We start from the raw sequence: 17621 nt of genomic DNA on the forward strand, positions 1-17621 counted from the left end.
TCAGTTGCCACATTCTGTCTGTTCTTTTATCCTTGTAATGGATGTCTGTTGCCATCTCTCTTGCAAAAAGTCTGTGGCACCACTAGAAACAAGGTTGTAACCAGTTGATTTATCACTGTCAGAGGTATTTTATTTCATACTATCTAAAATGACTGTTATTATTAAAGCACTTTTCTGATTACAAGCTCTTTACATGTTCACTATTTGATACTAAGGAAATCATTTGTGGTTTTGCAAGGGAAAATTACGAAGGTCATGTAACTTTTCCACATCTTATTTTGTATTCTTAGATGGAAACACAGCACTCTCTTTCTCCATGCAGAGTAATTGCTGCCTGTAAAAGGGAACATTCACTGCTCCCACTTCAAAGGCCATGGTTTTTATATTGGTTTATTGCTTTCTGTGGGCCAGCTACCTCAGTGATTAGTACGTCCTGTGATTGTTTTAATGTGACCCAACAAAGCAGGTAACGTTCCCACTCAAAGTGTCCCTTGACTGAAAATTCACCAGTGCACCTCCATTTCCTGACACTGAACACTCAGTCCTCACACAAGACTGAGTCTGTCAGATCACTCTGAATTGCACTTACGACTTAAACTCTCAAGCTTTTATATCCTCAGGGGATTCCTATAGTTCCATTTTCCTATATACAACAGAGCCTTACCTGCACGCAGATCCTCATGGAGCTCACCTTAATATAACACTTCATCATCAAATATATGAAGTAGGCAATAGATGAAGTATACAAGAGTTCTCCATAGAGATCACTGCAAACACAAAACCAAAGTAAGTACTTCAGCAATGTGAGATCACAGCTTCTCTGATCATCCAATACAATTAGTATCCAAATGATATTTGGCTTTGAATGCAAAGCCCTTTGAACAGACAGGTTCTTTGTGAATAGGTTAGACTATGTCTTGGCAACAAAGGGAGAAAAAAAATTCTTCTGTACTACCAAGATTACAACTGCATAAACCAAATGTCCAGCCCTTTTGGTGAGCAAACTAACAGACCTTATTCCAGAGGGCTTTCCACTAAACTGACTTGCTCTTGATATGCTAGTTCCCTCAACTTTCTTCCTTCCTAGACAGCCTGTGCAAGGTGAAAGTTATAGGAGCACCAACACAACCACCAAAAATACTGAGGTAGTCAAACCTCACAGCCCAGTCCCACCTTCCCCTGTGTCCAGGCAGAGGACTACCAAGATCCATAAATACAAGTCTGGCCATGACAGTTTTATTAAGTCAGAACTGCAGTGCTTAGTACTGTTTTGAATTCAGCTGCAAGCCTGACTGATCTTTCTAGCTTGGCTCTCACCTTGAGCAAGGATGCCTATGGGAAATTTCAGCTCCAGTTCACACTCATGCCAAGGAAATGGGCTGAACATCCAAGCTGAATTATTTTGCCTCTAACAATCACATTCTAACTACAAACGCTTTGGTGATGTTCAACTTTTTTTCTGATTTTAACACACACACCCACCCCACCCCCGTCAAAAGTAGTCTTCTGCCAGTATATAACACTGTGCCTGCTGACAACACAATTAAAGTTGGCTCAGTACTATCATTAAACTGTCATCCAGTATAGCCAAATTTGAGAATACACTCTTTGCATCTACAATATATTGGCTTATACGTACCAACCAGAGGCTCCTAAAACAATTCATTCTTCATGTCATGCCTCAGGTGGAAATCCCCTTGCCCCTCCTTCCAACCTGGGCACTCACTGCAAGCACACCCTTAACAGTTTTTGTCAGAGCAGGGGTTCTGAAGATACTTTTTTGTTAAACAAAGCCTACACAGGCCTATCACAAGTAATTCAAAATCTAAGAAAGTATAAAACATACAAGAATTCTGACGGAGTAGACCTGCAAATCAAAGAATTTCTTTGAGCCATCATTGGTGGGTGATGGGAACATTGCACTTACTTGGAACAAGTAATAGTGACTGAAACATTCTCTCAGTGCAGAGGTGGTCTCTCAAATGCAGAAAACATGGAGCAACATTTACACCAGAAAAAAAAACCCAAAACAACAAAACCAAATACCATTAAGATAATGGCAAAAAACTAAAAGGAAAACATCGTACCCTGCATTCCTTGGTGACTTCTGGAAATCATGCATTAATCAAAGATCTGAGCCTGGCTAAGGAACTGGAAAGAATCTACACGCTGACTTGTTTAAGAGGTGAAACTGACTTACTAGTCTACTTTTGTCCTTAAAGTCTAGGATTACCTGTCCATCTAAAACCTTGTAAAATACAACAAAAAAAAAAAAAAAAAGACAAAATTTTGCTGGCTTTTTGTATGTGAAGATGCAAAAAAATAAGCAAACTCCTTAACCTGCCCTTGTGCTTTGAAAGAGCAGCAGAGTCCAGCCTGATGCCTCCCAGTAACTCTTTGGCTCAGTCTGCAAGTAAAAGTGAAAGTACAGAGCGTTTCCTGCCTGCCAGCCCAGCATAATTTTGTCCTTTCCATCACACACAGCAGTAGCAACGCAAAGGTTAGCAGGGCAAAGCGTGCACATTCAGGAAAAAACAGGGTCTGGTCCTTTTGCCATGTGTCCTATCACAGCAGGAGGAACAGATGGGAAAATCAGCAAAACTTAGATGCACAAAAAAAGTTGCTCCATTGGACAGCAGCATGTAACCTATTTGAAAATATGCCCTTCCAGAAGAAAGCTTCCCACTAAAATCTCTAGCTTAACACTGCTTTACATCAAAAGTAAATGTCAATAAAAGAATTTGAGGTAAGCAGCAAATCTGATACTTCTGGGCTTGTTCTTGAAAAGGCAAATTTACAACTCCAACAGTCATTAGTCAATTTGCAGCTGTGACAAACAAAAGCTATTCAAATCATGGTATCACCAATAGTATTAATGATCTTGGTAATGAATAGCTGATAACTTTTAACAAGTATTATGTTACACAAGATAAATACTATCAAATATGAAAAGTCTTTTTAATTATATATGGACTTTAGAGGCTTGTAAAAAACAAGCACATTGGTATGCTGCTGTCACCTTTACCTGTCACTGGCAGAATAATGGCATCACTCAATTACTGCCAGCACCACCCATACCTAAGCCTTGGCTTCCCACAAGACAGAGCCACAGGCTTCTGTTCCGGATCTTTCTGGATCAGTCAGCAAACTGTAGGTTCAAGGTAACTGCAAAACCAGGACCAGGTAGTTCTTTCTGTGTAACTGGGTAGTAAAGGTACTGCAGGTTCTCAGGTAACAAAAATGTCATCACATTTAAATGATTTTAAATAAGCATTTGTGTTTTCTGTGCAAGAACTTTACAGAGTTGTCTATGCTGTGGTTTTCTCTGAGACACTGATAGTCACAAAAGAATATTGTATCTCTCAAAGGAAAGTTAAAAAGGCAGTCTGATAGTCAATTCCTGACCAGGCTTGTAATTTAGAATTCAGCAGGCTTTTGTTTCAGTGCCCATGATAAACACTCTGCTTAAATGCTCTTAAATGCCCTGCCTGCTTTTCTGTGCACTATTTTCTTAAATAAATCAAATTTCAGTTTTGATTAAATTGCACCGTTGTTATACATCTGAAAGACATGTATAACAATGAGATCTGTCAAAAATATTATATATATAAATTAAATATCTATAGTATAGACACAGTTATCATTAACATATGAAAAGCTTCAGTTTCATTTAACAGAGAACTAAATTAAAAATACTTCTAGGGTGAGGTCCTCTGAACACCTGCTATCCAACTTCCTTTTTCTGTTTCCAGAGGAAGAAGTAATGAGCTCCTAGCAGATATGTATAGAAGATGCATGCAAAAATATTTGGGATGAGTTTATATGTATGTTCTAAACTTCCTGGATCCACTTAAACAGGAAATAATATTTCCCATTAGATTTTTTTAATTTTTTTTATATTAAAAGATGTACTTATACTTGATTGAAAAGAAATTCTAGCTATGTTAGAACGGGGAAGAGAAGGGAGGGGATGGGGCAGAGAACAAATTCATGAAGTATATTCACTTCACTTGCCAGTTGTTTAAAACAGAAGAAAAATCCACGTCTCCTTGCAGTTTCCTGAATGGCACTTTAGCTGTAATTCCTATCCTGCTCATTTTCACTTCTCTGCCACCAGAGTTTTTGAATGTTTTTGAGGAGACCATTTAGCAGTGCTTTGAGTAGCAATCTGGGTGTCATACGAGTAACCATATAAGCTTATAAGCCCTAACCATGTATGAACTGATACTCTGTGGTACCTCATAGGATTGGTGTTTTACATTTCATGCTGCCACATGCTGCAGAGTCACATCTAGTTGCTTTTAATAGGATTAATCAGTACTGTACAACAGACTCTAGTCCTAATAGGCAAAATTTGCAAGACCTGACGCTGCAAAATACAGCATTTTTCCTTTGAGATGTTCCTCTCTGGAGCTGAGGAGCCTCAGTCCTGCCAGGAGTTGCTCAGCTCACTGCAGAATCTAGTCTGTTGGTTACTTACCATTCCCTGTGTATTAATTATCATCGCCATAGAAACAGACATAAAGTGCATTCGACTTAAGGAGGAAGCACAATTAATATTTTGTAGTTCCAATTTAAAATGTTATTAATCTTTCGTAATCAGAACTTGATACTCACAAATTTTTAAATGATACAGTATTTTATTAAGTTTTGAAGCTGTCTCCAATAAAACCACTGGAGGTGTTAAAGACATGTCTTTGACTTTTCATGGGAACAAGGTAAACTCCTAAGTACCTGAACTAACCACAGGAATTTTTTATGAATTATGGGGTGTGATGGGCCCATGAGAACATGGAAAGAGTTTCACACCTTTGCAATACTAAAGGGCCTTGTCATGTTTATTGCTCACTTTCTCCTGGCCTAAGTATTTGAGAGGCCAAAAGGGAATGATGAAAGGAGGTGGACCAGGAAAAAAAAACACCACCAAACACAGTATTAAAAGTGTGTGATGATTATCAAATTATTAAAAGAAGATTAAAAGTTTAACATATTTAATTATGGATTTTTTTATGGAATTCATAATCCGAACAGCTGGCCACCTTTATTTTGCCAAGAAGAGCCAAGCAGTAATTGAATTTGAGTTTTTCTCATCAATACACACCTCATTTGTAGATCAGAAGCACTGTGGGAAGGAGATGAGCCACCAAACTGCATGGTAGGTAGCTACAGATACAGTGACTTTAGCATCTCATTCTGAGCTCACTGTCTTCCTTGGGGAAAATCACAACGTTAAAGGTAATATGCTTTGTGGTATTTTACTGTGCACTAGATTTTTGGGTGGCTTCAGCTGCCTGCCAGCTTAAATCACCACTGTGAACATACACACACGGGATACACAATGTGTGAGTTGTCCTAAGGCCTCCGCAGCAGCTCAGCTGACGTCTTCAATGCAATAAGTAAAACCAGGGAAAACATGATAATATCCTAGCATCTCAGTTCCCTTCGCTTATTGTAAAGCTATACCCCACGAGCTTAGGAAGCTCTTGTTTTGCTCAGAGGGCACAGCTGGAGGACCAGTGGAGCGCAGTCTGTGCTTACTGCCACCTCCATGTCTGCATTGCTTCAAAGGCAAAACTCCTGCTGACTCCTATGGTGCAGTATCAGAGGGAAGGTGCTCCTCAGTATCATCTGGGGTTGATGTAATACGCCAGATGACGCACAGACTTACGAATCATAAACATTTTCTGTCTTAGGAAATGGAACTGTAGCAACAAAGTATTAATGGTTCATCTAGTAAAAGCTTCACGACATGTTTGATCACACAGCTGTCAGAAACTGCCTTAACTTTCCCTCTGCTTTTAGTGCAAAGTACAGCACAAAGGCTCCACATGAAACAAAACCCTATGAACAGAGAAACACCTCATACATTGATGCATTGTAATTCACACAGACTTTGTTATGGTTTACTTTTCTTACAACTCTGCCTTAAAAATCATACTTTAAAATCACTTTAGATTTCTAACTATGAGTAAATGACATGAATATGTGTAAGCTGCATTGCAAACACAGCGAGAAAAACAACCAAAACTTAATACCTAGAGTTATAAACTGCAGGAATATTAAGACTTTATGTGGTAACAGCTTCATAGTATTCCATCCCAGAAATAAACACAAATGATTGTACGCATTTATTTTTCCCAGTCTAAAATAATGCATTGTGGTTTTTTGGGTGTGTGAAAATAAAACCTGTTGAAACAACTTTGCAAGGAACCATCAAAAATGTATCATACACACCAGCACACATGTGAATCAATCAGTAAGTCTGTATGTCTATATCTCTCTGTGTGATATACATTGTAGTTTTATCATCCTTACTCCACTATAGAAAGCAAAGACACAAAAAAGCAATAAATTTAATGTTTAAATTTAAAGTTTAAAATGAAGTTTATTTAAAATCGAATTAAAATCAGCCCAGAACATGTTGGCATATTTCATAGAGTCATAGAATCATAGAATCAGAATGGTTGAAGTTGGAAAGGACCTTAAGATCATCTAGTTCCAAAACCCCTGCCATGGGCAGGGACACCTCACACTAGACCATGTCACTCATGTCACCAAAGATTCTGTCCAGCCTGGCCTTGAACACTGCCAGTGATGGAGTATTTATCACTTTGGGCAACCTGTTGCAGTGCCTCACCACCCTCACAGTAAAGAATATCTATTTATACCTAACATGAACTTCCCCTGTTTATGTTTAAACCCATCACCCCTTGTCTATCACTGCAGTCTCTGATGAAAAGTCACCTCCCCAGCATCCTTATAGGCCCCCTTCAGACACTGGCAGGCTGCTATGAGGTCTCCACAAAGCCTTCTCTTCCTTAGGCTGAACAGCCCCAACTTTCTCAGCCTATCTTCATACGGGAGGTGCTCCAGTCCCCTGATCATCCTCATGGCCCTCCTCTAGCCTTGCCCCATCTTGCTCTATTTATAGCTATGTTCTTCATTTGAGTAATATTTAGCATTCTTTAATGTATTTATGTGCTGAGGATGTCTGAGCCCTCTTCTATAGGCAGTTGGGCAGTAGAGACAGAAAAATATCAAGCAAAAATCCATCGGCACAGGATGGACAAGTAATAGAGGTGGAAACAAAATTCATAGACCTGACATGGGGGGGAAATAAAGCATGATATCTTGATGAATCAAAATGGCATAGTTGTTGTAGAAACATTTTCGGAAAGATTTCCCAGTGTCTCCCATGGTTGCAGGGAGGAGTTGGGTTTTTCATTGTCAAATTCAGAGGTACAAGAAAGCTGTGCTCCAGAATGGCAAAGCAGTTTTGTACTTGTACCAGATGTGGGTAGGAAAGGGTCTTGCCCTTGGGCTAAAGCAGATTGTTATGCTTTTCACTAACCATTGTGAATGCCCTAAATACCCAGCTACTACTCACTTCTAGTGCCTTCACTCCAAATAGATAAATTAAAAAAAAAAAATTATTAACACAAAGTCTTATTTTCCTCTCAGTATAAATCAGGAAAAAAGAAGAAAACTCATGTTCATGGGAGTAAAAAAATATCCAAGGAATTGTAACACAAATAGATATTTCTTTCTCCAGAGCATGCTATTACTCCTATATTTTTCTATCAGAAACATGGAAGCAGTATGGCTGAGAGATGCAGCCACCTGCAGATACTGAGAAAGTCATAAAACACTTCCTGAAGCAGCAAATGTTTAGTTTGTTACAGAGATTGAAGAGAAACAGGGACAGGAAGGCTCAAGAAGGAGTAAAACATGATAAAAGGTTCTGTGCTTACGTTACTGAAGGATGGAGAGATTAAATTAAAAGATGGCTAAATAAAACTGTAAATCTGTGTTCATATGTCTTTTCTGAGAGGTGTAAAATGTGCAGAATAAGCAGGAATGTATAGATTGTTGTTTTCCCTTGATTCAGGTCCACATTAATATTTCTGGTCTCAGAAATCTTCTCTCTTACTGAAAGTTAGGTACTCCTAACAGAAGGAGTTTCACATTTTAGGAGTGTTTAGCCTAAGGATAGGAGCTGAAGTATGAGTCAATAATGCGAAGTGAAACAAAGTAAATAATAAAATCAATGGCAAAGCTCCCACTGAATCTAGCTCCCAGGAGATTACATATCAGGCCATAAGGTAGTAGGAATACATCCAGTGGAACAGAGATCCTGAGAGGAAAATGTATTTAGTAAAAAAATGTTTCTGCATTTCTTAATGCAATTAAGAGCTATAGAAGGTAGTCAACCATTTGCATTACAATGCTGCTCATGATGATACAATGACCTACCTCACCAAGAACTCAGGCACTGCTAGGGTTAGTAGAGATGTGCAACATCTGTGCAATAAAACAAATTATTACTGGGTAGAGAAGCTATATTCCTTGATTGTTGTGCATGTTGGCAATAAACCCATATTTTCCATCAATGAGGACTTTTAAATTTCATTTTCAAGGTAAAAGGAAATGAAAACACCTTCATCATAAGAAATGCACTTGGAGGAATGAACATATAGTACTGTAAATAGGAAGAGGTCAGATCTCTTCTTATACTCGCTGATTTCTTCTCAAAGGTTTCATTATAACAATGCCTAAAAAAGCTGAACAATTTGTAAAAGCTGATTAAAAAGCAATATGAAGTCATTTGAGAAAGATTATATACGATCACAGGAAAGGGAATGAAATGTACAAGGAATGTAAAAATATTTCTGCCAGTCATTCAAAAAATACATCTGATTACCTCCTTTTTCATCATTTGCCTTTTCCTGTTTTCTATTTTAATAGAATTAAAGGAGCTTAATGAGTCGCTTCAGCTCCATCATTTTCTGGTTGGCTGCAGCTTTTAAAGGACCCAAAATTGCCAGGTATTTTTCTGGACAAGAACCATGAGCCAGGGGGAGATTATCATCCAGGTTTCTTAGGCAAAGAAGGAAAGCACTGAGTAAATTACTTGCACAAAGCAAAACAAGAAATCTGGAGCAGAAATGAGAAAAAAAAACATTACTTCCCAGGCAGAATTCAACACAGTAACACTTAGACCACATTTCTGTAACTACCTTAGTGTGATCACAAAAGTAGAACAGCAATTAAAATCTGATAAATGACCAATTATGTAAACAAGGCGATCTGTCCTGGGGAAGGTATGTTTTAATCACCAGTTTCCCTCAGTCTTTAACCAAAGCCCTGATGGCTATGGTAAGGTGAATCAAGAGCTCATATCTGGCAGAACAATGCAGAAAAAGATGCAAGTTCTTTAGTGTTATGACTTACCCGCAGTTCATTGAGGCTAAAATAAGGCACTAATTTTCCTCTGCATAGCTGAAAGGCTAAGTCTCATTGGAAATTTGGAGAATGATATCTGATTTTTAACTGCTTGTTGCTTCCCTGTTCCTGGCTCCCTGTTAAGGACAGGAGTAATACTATTGGCTGGTCACTCTTCCAAAATAATAATAAAAAAGTTAATTCTCTTGGAAATAATCAGATGCTACACACCACTCTACAATTATTCTATTGAACAAAAGTCCGTCAAAAGTAAAATTAGTCTAACACATCTAAATGATGCTGTCATGTACTTTGAGTTATCACAAATAAGAGATCTAGTCATACTCTTAGCATCATTTTTTGCTGCCTGGTTTTGTGGAAACAGTGCTCTTCAAAATTCATAACACCTCTGTTATTTTAATATATTTGATTAATTTTTATTATTTTTACTTTTATTATTATTATTTATTTTAATATATTCAATTCAGCTGTTCCAAAGAAAGATTAATAATTGCAATGAGAACTGCCCAATAGCTAGACGACTTCAAAGAATTCCTGCTTCTTTTAATTTAAAACTGAATAGCATTAGATATTCTTTTGAATGCTGGGTCATAAAACCATCTGGCTGTACAGTTGTTCTAGAGTTCTCATTATTTTAGACTGCATACTACGTGTTTGTTATTTTAAATTACAGTGCTGTAACTCACATCCACTGGCATGAGAGATGGAAACTGAAAAACCTCAATGCCTACTAAAGGCTGATGGGCTCAAAGCAGAGCAAGAAGCATAAACAAGTTGGCATTAAAATGCCCTTGTCAGTGATATTTTTACATCCAGCTAAAAACGCAACAGCTATCACATTTTTAAAGGTTCAATCTACATTGTTCTATATGTATTCCCTTGTGTAGACAAGCCTCTACTTCAAGAATGTTTACATAGCCTCCCTCTATAATTGTCTGCCTAAACATTTGTCTCTCTAAATAACTTAAAAATTACGCTTGTAACAAGTGGCTAATAAGCCATTAGGATAATTATAAACCTTTTCCTAACAATAAACTAAGACTGACAGAGATATGGGAAGAGGTTTAATTAAATCATAGGATACTAGCTTTATGTAAACAAAGTTGATGCTATCCATAAAAAGTTCTCACTGTTCAAAAGCTCAAAAGATTGGTGAGTGATTCAGTAAACTACTTGTTACTTCTGTTGATGAGCTTTCAAGGGAGAAATCTGGAGAAAAAACAACCCACCACATCTATGCAACACACCACTACATCCAATCAACAGTATTCTCTGCTTTCAAAATGGTATGGAAAAACTCAGCTGGAAATTGAGTGTTGCTGTTCTCACATTGACCAGAACAACATATTTGTCTTAGTGCTCTGACAGTTGAACAAGCAGGTATGCATGAATGATGCTTAGGGGTGGCACTTGAGAATGTAATGCTTCCCAAAACCTGTTCAAGGACTCATCATCCTTGGAACACACAATTTCTAATTCTGACAAGTTTGGTGCCGCCACAGGTTATCTGCCAAGTAATTCTCAGTTCTTTAACCTAAAAGTGTCCGGGGACAACATCGGTGATCTATGGGAAGACAGATATCTTGCTTTTCTTCCCTCTGCACATTCACTTCCCTTCAGCTGCAGGTTTTCCCCACATCACACCCTGCTTTCATACATCTACGTCCTCATAAAATGGTGATCCAGCCGTAACATGGAGTGATATAGGGCAGACCTGAGCTAGCTTATACTAAGCACTGCACAACCAAGGTGACCATGGTGCAAGGCCTGTTACAACAATCAACTGCTTACAAGCACTCCTAGCCCTTGCCCTACTCACCTCCGCAGTCTTGCCTCTGTGTCATCACACTTCCGCTACTGCTCTCACCCCTGGCTGCAAGTAATCTGCCTGCACACACATCCCAGTTCATCATGCTCCATCCCACTCTGTTTGGAAGGTTCCTGGCTCCACCCCTGCATTGCGCTCAGAGCCATACCATAGCTCCCAGCAGCCCATCCTGCAGACCCCTAACCCAGGCTCAGACTCAGTTCTTACCAGAGCTTTGGAAAGAGGTATGCAAAAAGCACCAATTACATCCTCAGCAGCACACAGTACAGCAGTCCACCTTGCTAAAACACAGAACCGGACAGACCGGAAAACACCAAGCATGCACACTGAGGGCATGAGAGGCCAATGGCGAAAAACGAGCACTCAAAGCTGCCCTGACATCCATAACCTGACCCAGCTAATGAGCAATGCCCCAGGCACATATCACAGACTCATCGGCAGCGTCAGGAGCACACATGCAGACCCCAGTGGTAGGCAGACATGTCCATCCCCTTTTCAGTCCAGAAAGGGATAATACTCATTTCAGAGGGACCCATAGCCCTGAATCAACACCTGTCCTCCTCAGACTGACTCATAGTACAGCAGGGTGAAGGTAATCTACATGGCGTAATGAAGTGAGAGCTAAGGCTATCTGCAGGGCATTATTATGATAGATTTGGGTGAAGTTTTACCCTCTAATTTTGGCTGTGACTTCCCAAGTGCTCAGATGGTACATTGACAGCCACATCTAGTTGCCTGCTTCCCTCACCTCACCCCTGCTTTGAAAATGCAGACAGAGGTAAAAATGCCATGTCACAACTGTACGGTTGTTGTAAAAAACAATATGTCATAAAATGTTATTAAATGTACCTCTACCCAAATACCATTTCATCTAACTCTCCCTCTCCTCAAAAGAAACTGAGATTAGTTTGATCCATTACTGGAAACTGATAAAATAGCGGGTGTTCTCCACAGTAAAAATGACAGGTGATCTCTGCAATTTTTTTGTTAGACCAGTCTCCCTGTACTATCCTTGTAATTTGCCATTTTTTCCCTATTACTAACCCAACTATCTGCTGAAGATGCAGAAAAATTCCCTTTATACAGACAGAAAAAACCTTCACTTCACAGCCCTGGTTCCGCTTTGCTGCTGGGGTGAGAGAATAAGGGGAATGCTGCCCTGACAATGGAAATCAAGTGGTCTGCAGCCAACTTCTGCTCCAGCTTTTTGATGAGGAGGCAGCTGCAGGAGCAAAAGGCATATGGCTTTGCCTGCGTCTCTTAGGTGAACAGGACCTGCTCCTGTCGTGCCTTCCTTTTTCCTCCTCGAGCCTGCAAGCACACAGGCTAACCCACAGCACTGTCTGCAGGCACTGAGATGCCATAGGGTGAACCATGGGATGTTCTAGACTATCTTTCCTGCAATCACATATGTGCTAAAGTGGTGATAGACAAAAGAAGTAGCCTACCAACATGGTGGGGTGGCTACACTGCAGTGCACTGACAAAAGGCATTGACTAATAAAAACATGAACTCTCATGAGACATTCAGAGAAACACTGTTGTTTATTGTTTTTCCAGAAATATATCAACGCAGACCTCTATTTCACCTACATGAAAAGCAGAAAACAATTTCACCCTATTGCATTTAGATCAGTACGTGTCTCCTCATTTCAATTCTGGTGCCATCTTGTTTCTCTCGTGCTCTGCTTCTTTGAAGTATCTCTTCTTTTAGCTATCTGGTCAAACACCATTTTATCAGTTAAGGGACCCTTGTGAAAAAAAATTAGTGCTCACTGATTTTACACCGTACAGACGAGGCATCCATCACTTTACTTTCTGGTTATCCTATATACACTGATACAAAGTTTGTGGAATATAAGTTATTCATTAAGACAGTCTCACGTGCTCTAAACAATCCTCTGCATTTAATTATATTGTCACAGAACAGCACAACAACTGTTAGGAGTCAACTACTAAAATTCTAAAGAAAAAAAATACTCAGACAGGACTTCTGTTTACTGCAAGTTTAGTTAAAGATGCAGATAATAGCTGTGGTAGTGGTGCCACTTCTTGGCTGGTGTTGCACCAAAGATTCAGTTGCCCTGTGTATTCCTTCCTGGGAAGCAGAAACACAGGGACACCATACTGTTGAACAAAAAGTCCCCCAAATCTTGCTCCTTCCCAGGCACTTCAAATCTAAATCGTATTCACTTGGGCCATATAAGCCCCACTGCTATAAAATGTGCTCTAACCTGTTTGTGTGAGTTTATTTTCTCCCAAATCTTTATTTGTATATGTAAATTATGTACCTTAATGATACAGTGATCTGCCCTGGACTGACCTGTACAACATGGCAGAGTACTTTGCTCTCTGTGCTCCACAGTGTTATTTCCCTAATAATGCAGGTATGTTAAAGCTATGATTTCCTTGGAAACTAAACCACAGAAAAGAGGGGTTGTCGTGGTTTAAACCCAACCACAAACCTCGTTCACTCACTCCCCCCCCTTCTTGCCCTCCCCCTGCTCCTGGAGGGACAGAGAGGAGAATCGAAAAGAATGCAACTCCCACGGGTTGAGATAAGAACAGTTTAGTAACTAAAGTAAAACACAAATCACTGCTGCTACCACCAGTAATAATAATGATAAAGGAAATAACAAGGGAAGAGAATACAACACCTCAACACCAGCCGACCAATAACTCACCCCACTCCCCCCAGCCAAGCACTGACCAATACCTCGTCCAACCCTGCAGTGAACCAGCCCTTCCAGGTAACTCTCAGTTACATCCTGGGCACGACGTGCTGTGGTATGGGATACCTCGTTGGCTAGTTTGGGTCAGGTGCCCTGTCTCTGCTTCCTCCCGGCCTCCCCTCCTCCCTGGCAGAGCATGAGGCTCACAAAGTCCTTGGCCAGACCAAACATTCGAGCAGCAACTGAAAACATCGGCGTTATCAGCACTGTTCCCAGGCCAAAAGATCAAAACACAGCACTGTACTAGCTCCTAAGAAGGAGAAAAAATGACTGCTACTGCTGAACCCAGGACAAGGGTGAAAATCAGTGAGCTGGGAAGAGCTCCTGGGTGGTATATGGGCTTGCTCTTTCCACATTTTTCACAGTTATTTAGGATAGCAAGGAAAAATAAACAGTAATTTATTAGGCAAAGCTTTATTTAACCTCTGTGAGTCTGATATTGTTCAGGCTACATTAAGCCTGACAGTGAAAAATCTGTTCCCTGTAATTGCAGATATGTAAACTGTGAAAAGATCTATCTTAAATGGCTTTCCTTTGCTGAAAGCTGTGACCTCAGTCTTACCAGAATACTAGATAACAAGAAGCTTCGTTATAATTCATTCAGAGTGGTAATGTAACAAACAGTAAACTAAAACAAATGGAAGACTGAGCTGTTGGAGCCTTAAAGTAAAACACCCACTGAAAGCCCTTCTACAATTCTATTGTCTTCCCATGAACCTATAACGTAAGAGAAAAACAGACCAACCGATTAGTTACAAATTTAAAAACTGAGGTTGAAATTGCCCTTAGATTTTGTTCCCAGTGAATCACTTCAGCTGCAGAATCAGCTTTGTAAAGCTGCCTTCTGGGTAGAATCTGATAGGATGAAATTAAGTTACTTTTCATTAATATGGTGCCTAAAATATTTGTACAAGGCCCAACATTTATTCCTAACAAATTTCTGAGTTTCGGAAGTCTTATTTTAAATCATGTTTTTAAATACATTGCTTCACAAATGTTACACTACAAAATAAAGATTTTGTTAAAAAAGCAAAATTGTGCTGAACATGTGTCAATGAAATGTTTATATGGGATTATTATTGAGTCCTCAGAGATTTAGCTGCCTGTTTTTTTTCCATCACTGTTGATATATAGAGAAAATTGCATAGTTTTAATAACCTACTTTTAGCCCCAAATATTATTTTCTAATGGCTTAAGCCACTGACATTCAGATGCCTGAACTTACTTACTATCCTATAAGTGGGGTTATTTACCTTTAAATCCAATTTTCAGCTCAAACCTCTTTAGTTGTTCACAAGTTACCAATGAAACTGTGTCAGATACTCTCACAGCTAGCAGCTTCCTACAGCTTGAGTATCTCATATGCTAGAAAAATAATTTCTTCAGCTGAAAAGTACGCTTTGTGTTTCATAAAAAGCTGTTATAATTACAAATAAGCAAAAATATTTAATTAATATATATTTTACCTTTTCACACCCAGTGCAAACCCAGCATACAGCACTTGCCCAACAGAAAATTTGAGAGACAGAGCTTGGTCTCATAAATTTCTGCCTCAGCATAACCTTTAGGAACATACTTTACTCTGTGTTTATAGAGAACATGACTGAAGGAATTTGCAGGAATCAGGACAAAGAAGAGTAGTGTTTATCATGCATACTAAATTTGCTCTGCAACGAATGGTAGCTTTTAAATCACTAAAGATGTGAAGATGACATTTGTGAAATGAAAGAAAAAATATCTAGGTCTGGGGTACTAAATAATAAATCCATCAGGGATTAAGATGACTCTGTTAATTAGCAACAGAGTCTGAAATTTTAATCTTTAGGTCACCCATTCAAATCCAGCCAAATTCAGTCACAAAAGGTTATTGCTGTTTAATGACAGCTTTCTGAACAAGCAAAATGTGTGTTTAAAGGTAGCCTTAAAGGAAGCCCAAGTACAGAAGGAGTCCTTTGATTGAGAATCCACTGGTTTGAAAGAAAAGACACTTGTCTTAATGACAGCCACAACACTTCACTATTTGTCCCCACATTAATGAGAAAACTTCAACAATATTATATTTGAGTAAGCTGTGAAGTTTTTCACTTTGATTGCATTAAATTGTCTCAGTTCTTCACCGTGCTCTATAAGGAAGGAGCTTCCCCACATACAATGCTCTGTTTGCCTGAGTCACTGCACAGAAGAGGCTTTACATGGAGATGGCTTTTATAAAAAAGAAATTATTTTGTGAATGTAATGTATCAAGCAGTAGCTCGAGGGGAAAGGAAAACATCCAAGGTATCAGGGCACTGACTTTATTCGTTCTTACATCAGTTTAAAAGAAAGTTTAACTTCACAGTCTCTCAATACCTAGTGTGAACATTTCAGAGCTCATGGGCACTGCCAGACCAGACTATGGATACTCTATTACCTCTTCACAGGGTAAGAAAAGTCCTTGCAAAGGTGAAAGGCAAAGGCTGGTCAGGACAACATCCCCACTAAGGGATATATGTGTACCCCTGGGGGAAGAAAAAGATCACCTATCAGCACTCCAGTCAAGAACACTGCAGCTCAGTGCATCTCACTACAGCTTTTGAACTAGCTCTGTGATGAGAACTTGTCAGAGTGCGATTCAGTTACTTTTCATTAATGCAGTGACTGGAAACTGCATGCAAGTCCTACTGTTTTACTCAATGCTTCTGAGAGGACTGTAAGAGAGAAAGGCCTGTTTTCACTAATAGTTCATGCCTTATGAACAAATATACAGAGCTACTAGCACATACTGCTGTCAGGCAAGAGTGGGTTTTCTCTTGATATTATACACCAGCTCGTTCACTTGCCTGCTTCCATGCCTGATTCAAGAAGGAAAATCTCCAGAGCTTTCCTACACTTCTGGAAGAAACCACTGGTGCTTGTCTGGTGCTCCTGGGTGATTATCACAGGCATTACTCTACAAGCTCCAGGAGTTTCCTCTGTTGCTTCCAGAAGCAATTCAGAAAAAAATCCCAAAGCAGCTGTACTTTATCACATCTGAAAGGGCTTATCTTTCTCCTCGGAGACAGAGGAGTAAGTGGAAATGGCCCTTACCAGACTAAGGGTAGCCATCCCCCATAGTGTATTATTTATACTTTGTCTTTGTTTACAAGCAGCCAGAAAAGGAAAGAGAAAGCTTGACAATCTACAATCTATCTTGCTTTGTAGGCTTTTTTTTGGTAATGTTTATTAGTAATGTTATGCTGACAAAATATTCTTTAGCATGTATTCATTGGACTACTTAGTATATTGACCTCCTAAATTATAGTCAAGAAAACCAAAAAATTACAGCAGAAGAAAAGAAGCATCAACTGGTTTTCACACCCTATTGAAAACTCATAATATCACCTTAGAAGACAGATTTTTCTAAGACACCAAGATTCAGACCATTTACAGGAGTAATCATGGAGTAAAGTAGAATACTTTCTGATACTTAGATTTGACTGCATTTCACACTGACTGAAGTTTCTCAAGAGCCTTAGAATGCATGTTAGAATGCATGTTAGTCTAACAAGGAAAACAATTAAGGTGAGGTGCATGAAAGAAGGGACATGAAAGAAGGATACCTGGGCACAAGGAAGAAGCTAGAGATTTAGTGGGATCACAGATCAAGACTCGGTAAAGAACCACTCAAAAAAGAGTCAAGCATAGATTTTCCTCTTCTTGGTGTGTTTCTTCACTTACCAACATCATTTTAGTCCTGTATTGCACTGCATTGTCAAAATTCATTTTCATCGGGGCTTAAACAGAGCCAGACACCTCTGACCCAGTACTTGAGACTGAGTGAAACCAAGATGCTTTTTATCA

General features: G+C 39.2%; 1 long non-coding RNA gene across 5 annotated transcripts in view; it reads right to left on the reverse strand.

Moving 5' to 3' along the window:
- LOC136015260 (uncharacterized) overlaps nucleotides 1–13935 on the reverse strand; it is a 149528-nt gene extending 135593 nt beyond the window's left edge. For all 5 annotated transcript variants that reach the window (XR_010613135.1, XR_010613131.1, XR_010613133.1 and 2 more), the window contains exons 1-2: nucleotides 13787–13935; nucleotides 665–767 (exon numbers count right to left, since the gene is read on the reverse strand). This is a non-coding gene — a long non-coding RNA (uncharacterized LOC136015260). The remainder of the gene's footprint in view (nucleotides 1–664; nucleotides 768–13786) is intronic.
- Nucleotides 13936–17621: the final 3686 nt, after the last annotated feature.

This window comes from Lathamus discolor, chromosome 5 (assembly GCF_037157495.1).
Source record: "Lathamus discolor isolate bLatDis1 chromosome 5, bLatDis1.hap1, whole genome shotgun sequence".
Classification (NCBI taxonomy): Eukaryota; Metazoa; Chordata; class Aves; order Psittaciformes; family Psittacidae; genus Lathamus; species Lathamus discolor.